The following is a 7,535-nucleotide window of genomic DNA, read 5'->3' on the forward strand; positions in this document are numbered from 1 at the left end:
AGAGAACTGGCAGCAGGAATGTTGGTCGCTGGCTTTCGATCATGTAGCCAGGAAATGACAGAGCCAGGCTTTGATTCCAGAACCTAAGACATCTTTCCCTACTGCACAGCACATTAGCTCAGCTGTTGATCACCTCCAGCGGGAAGGCAGACGTTTAATAAATGCCCAATGGAATAGGGAAGAGAAAAAGCCACTGAGCAATGATCTTTTAGGATTAAAGTTCCAGAAACACTATATGCGGGCTTAAGTCTAAGATGGAAAGTAAATCTCACTTCCAAATTCTCAGTGGGAAGGTATACCCAGGGGGGGTGTTGACATCAATATTAGTCTGGATTTGTGCTGGCACGCATATGTGGTTCACTCAAAGCATTTTGAAAAAGATGAACTAAAATCGCTCTGCTACTCTGGATTTATTTTTCTTTCTTTAAAATGCAAAAAATAATCAGGTATGGGTTTTATCGGCAGGATTTAACATCAGTCAAAAGTCTATCAAATTATAAAATGTATTCATCACAGAGAGTCAACAGCGAGTGTGCTGAGCAGGCAGTTTGGGCTGACATGTTTATTGTGCTGTGAATATGCAAGAAACTGGACCATACAGAAAGCCAGGTGGGTCCATTCCAAGTCTGGACAATCTTTACAAGCCACAGGAGGTGCACGGGGCAAGTTGGTTCTTGAAGGAAGTACAATCAGAAAAGCCAGTGGCACATAGTGTTACTAGAAACAACTGCATCTGTGTATAAACATGTGTCCCCCCCCCCCCATACACACTGGTCTCCCTCCTTCCTTCTAAACCAGAAAGGACTTTCACACTTGGCGTTATTCTATTTGTCTGATAGCAAAACGAAACCTGCTTTGGGACCTGATCCAAACAAAAAGTTTCATTCCAAAACCTTAAAAAGATGTTCTTGTGCGGTGACATCCTGAAAAAGGCAGCCTTGAGTGTGAGCTGAAGACAGTCCTGATGAGTGAGTGTTGCTTTCAAGTTTCAAACTGACATTTTTTTTCTTTTCTTTTCTTTTCTCTTTTTTTTTTTTTAAACAAATCTTTCCTTTAGCTGGAGGGGAGGTGAGGCAATCACAAGATCTGGGCCACACAATCGCTGTGCTGATTGTTTACATATTTTTTTGACTAGTTTGGAACAATGGTAGTAGAGAGTGTTTTGAGTTCTGTTTACCACAAGGAACAAAAATCAAAATAAATATCCAATTGGCTTCATAATGAAGCAAATATTTTCTGCATTATGTAGTAATGAAAGTCCGTGTACACTGTAAATAAAGTTTGCTCAAGGGCTCTGTGAAAAAAAGCCAAGTGTGAAATGACAGCCAGGATTCTACTACGGAGCAAAGGGAGCTTGGAAATTAGTCACAATCCCTGAGGCTGAGGGTTGGAGAGTGTTTGCTTTGGTGCCTTTTTATTCTGTAGAAAGTGTAAAGTGCTGGTAGGATTGGCTGCATGCCCTCCGTGTCATTATTCATCGAGATAGTGGGGAAAATGAATGTCATACCTATGGGGAGGTCGGAAGGGGAGACACCACAGACCTCTGGGGGGGGGGGGGGAAGAGAGCCCTCACAGGGAAGAAAAGCAACAGCATCCTAGTGCTCCGTAAGAGGTTAACTTGGCTCGTCTGTTCACCTGATGTAAAACCGAACCCTAGCCACAGTGGAGTCTGAGCAAGAGGACCCTGGAAGGACTTGACCTCAGACAGACCTATATAAATCCCTCTCAAATGTCCAAAGTCATTCACTGCTTCTTAAAATGAGACTCCTGGCTTCACCCACTGCTCCTCACCTCACTCTGTATGAATGTTCCCAAGGAGAGCAATGGCGGGGGGGGGGGGGCTCTCTGCAGTGAAAGGAGCCTGAACTCGGATGTCTAAAAACTTCAGCGGTGCTGAGTATTCATGCACAGTCGTGGGAGAAATCCTGTTTGGTTTGTCCATAAACTCTCAGTAGAAAGCTTTGATAGCCCCGCAAACATTTTCAGAACTCCATAAAAACAAAAGATTTGTACGCCCCGTTTCTAACTAGAAAACAAGAGAGAACATAAGGTAATTAATAAACAAAACCCTAAGTCTCAATAAGGAGTCCTTTTGTTGTTAACTTCTGAATCCCCAGTTAAGAATTCCTCCAGGAGGTTGTTCTTTTGTGTTGCTTTTGCTGAGCCACTCAGGGAAAAATGTCAAGGAGCCTTGGAGAGAGACATTTGGCACGCAGAAGCAAGGGTCTGCTGCCAGAGAGCCAACGTGGGAAGGACGCAGGATGCTGGATGAGCGAGTCATCCAGTTGGTGTCAAGGGAGAATGATTGCTATTGTAATCAAACCAAGAAGTTTGAAAACTACAGTGATATTGGGGCCAAGCGTCATAGCAGCCAGGAACAGAGCAAAGTATTGTAAAGGTCATGACCTACCCCTCAAATGTTTCACATCCAAGCCCCAAAACCTTAAGTTAGAAAAATCACCTACCAAAAGCACATTTTAAAGCTGACCTTAAAATTCATCATTGTGAATTAAAATAACAGCAAAAACAAAGGTTCTGACGAGTTTAAAATATTAACATCATTCTAGATGGTTTCTACCAGACTCTGAATACCACACCAAGTAAATAATCTTATTGTTCATTAATGTGTATGCTAGACATTTGCTCTCTCCTAGTCTCTGTGGTCTCTACAATTTAACTACTTCTCTGACATGCTTTGCCTTCTACAAAGCATCATGAGGCAACACTGTGACCACACTATCATACATCTCTGTGAGAAGGAAATGCGTATATAAAATGTATGTCTTCTTAGACATTTCTGTGTCTGTACTTTCTCAGTAGTGGGATTATTTTGGTTATGGGTAGTATTAAGCAATATATATTTTGATGGTTAATATCCTTTTCTTGAAAATGTGTCTATGAATATAATATATAGGAACTTTCTTTGTTCTCAAGTACTATGCCCATTTATGGAGAAAGACTATTCATTGCCAGGAGAAACAGTTACTGAAAAATCATATATACATATTTGTATGTATGTATATTTAAATTTTTATGCATTTTTTATTTTTTGATTATATTTTCCCTTCCTCTATTTCCAGATCTTCCCCACTTCCTAGGCATGCAACCTTGTGAGCTTTTAACTTTCATAATTACTCCTATAGATGTTAAGGAAGGCTAACTATGTAAGAAGGATGAATTGAGGGCTTTCAAGGAGGAACTTTGTGAGAATATAACTCAACACTTTGAACTCCATTGGACATGGAAAACAGAAACCACCTATTGATTAAGTAGCAAAAATTATACTGAAAATGTGTCAACAGCTCAAATATTTAATTTAAATAAAAGGTTACAATTTGTCCCCATTATTAGGGCCAGTTATCTTTCTGTTTCTGGATTATGTCGTATATGACTGTACTATGACTTAATTTTATCTGCTGCTTTTCTCTTAGAGGTAATGTGTTTGATTTAATCAAGTCATAAATAATTAGAAAAAAGTCACGGTAAACTTAATATTTCCTTGCTGGTACAATCTACTTTCATAAATAGTATTGTTAACTGTCATGTTGTCAAACTTTGCAAAGGCTTGTGTCCAGAATATGTAAAAAAAAAAAAAAAAAAAAAGGTCTCTAATACCTCAGTAATACAAAAATTAGCAACTCAGCATAAACTGGACAAAATATCAAGAGTTGGAAAATAGACATATCCAGAAAATTCATATGAGAGGATTTTCATATGCACTTTCCAAAATGCATCCTGAAATCACAGTGACATACGACTACATACCTAGTGATGTGGTTGACACTTTAACATCTAACAGTCCCAATTGCTGGCAAGGATGCAAGCAAGCTGGTGCCCTAACACTGTGGTGAGAATGTAAAATGAGAAAGGCACTTTGGAAAACAGCTTAGCAGTTGCTTATGTTAAACATACACTTACCATATAACCCAGAAATCCATTCCGAGATATTTATACAGGGGGATGAAAATGTATCTCCATGCAAATATATGTATAGGAATGTTTATGGCTTCTCTATTCATAACCACCCCGAACTGGAAGCCTCCCAAATATCCACTAACCATTAAATGAATAAACAAATGTGTTCTGTCCACACAGTGGATGGATATTTAGTAGTTGAAATGGGGAGGTTAACAAAGGGATACAAAAGCTCCTTGGAGTGTTGGAGCTATCCCGTGTCTTGGTTGCTTAGGGAGTTACATGACTGCAACTGTTTGTCAAAACGCATAGACTTATAAGTCAAAGTGGGTGGCTTTTAGCTGTTTAAGTGATACCTCAGTAGACCTAATATTTAAAAAAATACTTTGGTGGTATAGCATGACAGCACTGTTACTCAATTATTATAATATTTGTTGTGATTTAATCGCAATCAGTCAATCAAAAGGTCAGTTTTATCTTTAATTTGAAATGGGTGAGTAATTAGTTTAAAGAAAATTACCGTTCTTGATGCTAGATAGACTCAACTATATTCGTACATACATACATCAGTGTGTGTGTGTGTGTGTGTGTGTGTGTGTGTGTGTGGAGAGAGAGAGAGAGAGAGAGAGAGAGAGAGAGAGAGAGAGAGAGAGAGATCTTTCTGTGTCAAAATAATCAAATAGGAGCAATGGTTTATTTTGGCCACAGCTTCAGAGTTGCTAGTCCATGGTGGACTGGTGTCAGTGTTTGGGCGTATGTTAACAGAGTAGATCACATCTGTGTTCATGCTAACCAGTTTCAGAGCTCTGTCATGCTGACCTAAACTTCTTTACCTCCTAAGAGGTCCACCTGCCAGTAGAACCAAGGGCTACAAACAAAGCTTTCAATACAAGAAACTTTGGGGAACAACAAACCTACCAAAATCTTTACCCTTACTGAATGGCCTCAAAAGTGATTTACTTAAAAAAAAATCAAGTTGGGAGATTAGAAGAAACAATATAGGTTGGATGAAAATTATCATCAAGGATGATGTCTCTCTTTCTTAGTAGAGCTAGACTCAAAATGTCCTTATGGAGATCAAAATTCCCTCTTTCCAGAGATGAAGAGGTGGCTCATGGGTTAAGATCATTTCCTACTATTCTAGAGGACCCTAGTTGAGTTCCCTTACATTGGTTCTCAGTACCTATATAAGTTGGTTCACAACTGTCTCTAATTCCAGCTTTAGGGGGATCTGCATATAACAGTAGGCAGATACAACACCTTAAAACTAAACTTAAAAATAATAAATATATAAGATACATAACTTAAAAATAATAAAAACAAAAATCTTTAAAAGTAAATATATTCTATTTCCAAAGCCATGCTTTTTTGTTTTGTTTTGCTTTCTGTACATAAAGTTATATAAAACTAGAGTATAGCAGAATTCCGTGAGGAATTATTTCATTGACTTTTAGGACGAGCACCACCACAGGAGTTCATGGAGTTTCAATTCAAGGAGCCTTCTTTGAAGCTAGTATTTGGAATTGCTATTTTATTTGATATCCCTACTTTCAGGTACTTTGGAAATTCCAAGAAATGTGATTTAGAAGTGGTTCTGGGGTGGATGGCTAAGTGGTTGCTGCTCAAGCAGGAAGACCTGATTTTGATCCCTCAAAGTCCCTAGAAAAGTGAGGTCCAGCAACGAAAGCCTGTATTTCAATCTTTGAAAGGCAGAGACAGGAGGATTCCCAGAACCTGTTGGTCAGTTAGTATAGCTGCTGTGGCTAATTCCAGCTTCAGTGGGTGACTCTGTATCAGAAAATAGAGAATGAGAAAGACACTGAGTTGACTTGTGGCCTTTACATAGCCATTCACAAACACATACACAAACATACAAACACATGTATGCACATGTGAACATTTATCTACATATACATGAACACACATACCTACACACACAGAAAGAGAGAGAACGGAGATTGGAGGTCATCAGAACATACAAATGCGTCCAAATTCTCCTGAAGTTCAGATTTAGGAGAAAGTCCATATGGAAGTCCCTGAAAATGATCATGTTTGCACAAATATATGAAAAGCGTAATGCACACTCATGCATATCTCCATGTGAGAATGCACTGCAGTGCGTGGGGCAACCATATACTGTGGTCTTTTGTCACCATCACCATCATTATCACCGTCACCATCAATTAGCTCATCACCAATTTAGAGTTCATTCAACATCCACAAGTGGTGACTTTGTATCTGTACCATGGCATAATAAACCTTATGTGTCTACATCAGGTCATTTATCTGCGGCCCTTATTCTGGTCATGTAATGAGACACAAATCAGGTTTCATTCAAAATACTGCTTGGCATTTATTAGAGAAACTACTGCCACTTTTTAAAAATATTCACTTAATATTGTGTGACTTAAAAGGCTCTTATGTGAAGATATTTATCTGGTTGCTCCAGAAATGAAACTTAACATGCTCAGTTTCACATGGTATTAATCAGTGCTATCTAAGCTTGTTGGTTCATTTGATTCTTCTTGAAGTCTAAAAAGGATGAAGACCAAAGCCTTAATGCAAATGTCTCAAGCACACCCGAAGAGTCCACAATTACCTCTCTCAGCTACTATCCTGACAACGTGGGCTTGCATTCGATACTCTCAGCGCAGAATTCTAGAGAGCAGAGTCTGGATCTTGTCTTACCTCGCTTTTCTTCTGGCTCTCAATTTCGTTAGAAGTTTGTACTGCTCTCTCTCTCTTTTTGACAATGGAACCAGGAGTAGTGAAAAATTGAAGTTTCATTGTATCTTATAAAGTAATTATAGGCGATGAGATTAATGATCAGAAAATAAAAATGATTGTGAGCATGTGCCACACCAACCACCATTATCCATTCCATATGGAGGAGCATCTCAGAGCGCATGAACAGTGTGCTCTGTTACTGCTTCAAATACTGAGGGGAGACAAAGTGGAATTCTGTGTTTCACCTGTTTCATGAATACAGCACTTTCCCTCCTCCACCCAATTCATGGGGTTGAGTGGGTGTGAATATTATCTACATACCTAATTAATCATGGGTTTTATTACATCACTTCCTGTGGATCTCCTAAATTTATATTTATTGAAAACTGCTTAATCCATCAAGCTAAATTTGCTATTCATTGCGAAGTGAGTTTCAGGTATGAGAGGCTTAATATGGAACCCGATAGCCTCCTACTTATTAACATTATGATTTCTCTCAGTGCTTTACGGCTCACTTATAAATACATTTTTTGTTCAAACAGAATAGTGCATTCATAGTCACGATTGTATACAGGTACAAGTTGTTCGCTTTTCTCAAACATTTGGAAGAAATACAAACAAAACCCATATGTTTTAAATATTCCACAGAATACCTTTTTCCCATGTGCTCATATGCTACAAATGTTTTTAAGCTGGTACCATTCCAAAGGAGTACCACTTACACCCTCATTTTATGACACATATTCCTAAATATATTCATAAATGCATTTCACTTATGTGTATTTTAAAAACTAGTAAGTCCCAAAATACCTCCCTTCCCCTTTCTGTACTTTTCTCCCCGTCCCCCTCCCCCTCCTCATCTCTCCACCTCTCTCCTCTCTTTCTCACTCTCC

This window comes from Mus pahari, chromosome 6, assembly GCF_900095145.1.
Source record: "Mus pahari chromosome 6, PAHARI_EIJ_v1.1, whole genome shotgun sequence".
Classification (NCBI taxonomy): Eukaryota; Metazoa; Chordata; class Mammalia; order Rodentia; family Muridae; genus Mus; species Mus pahari.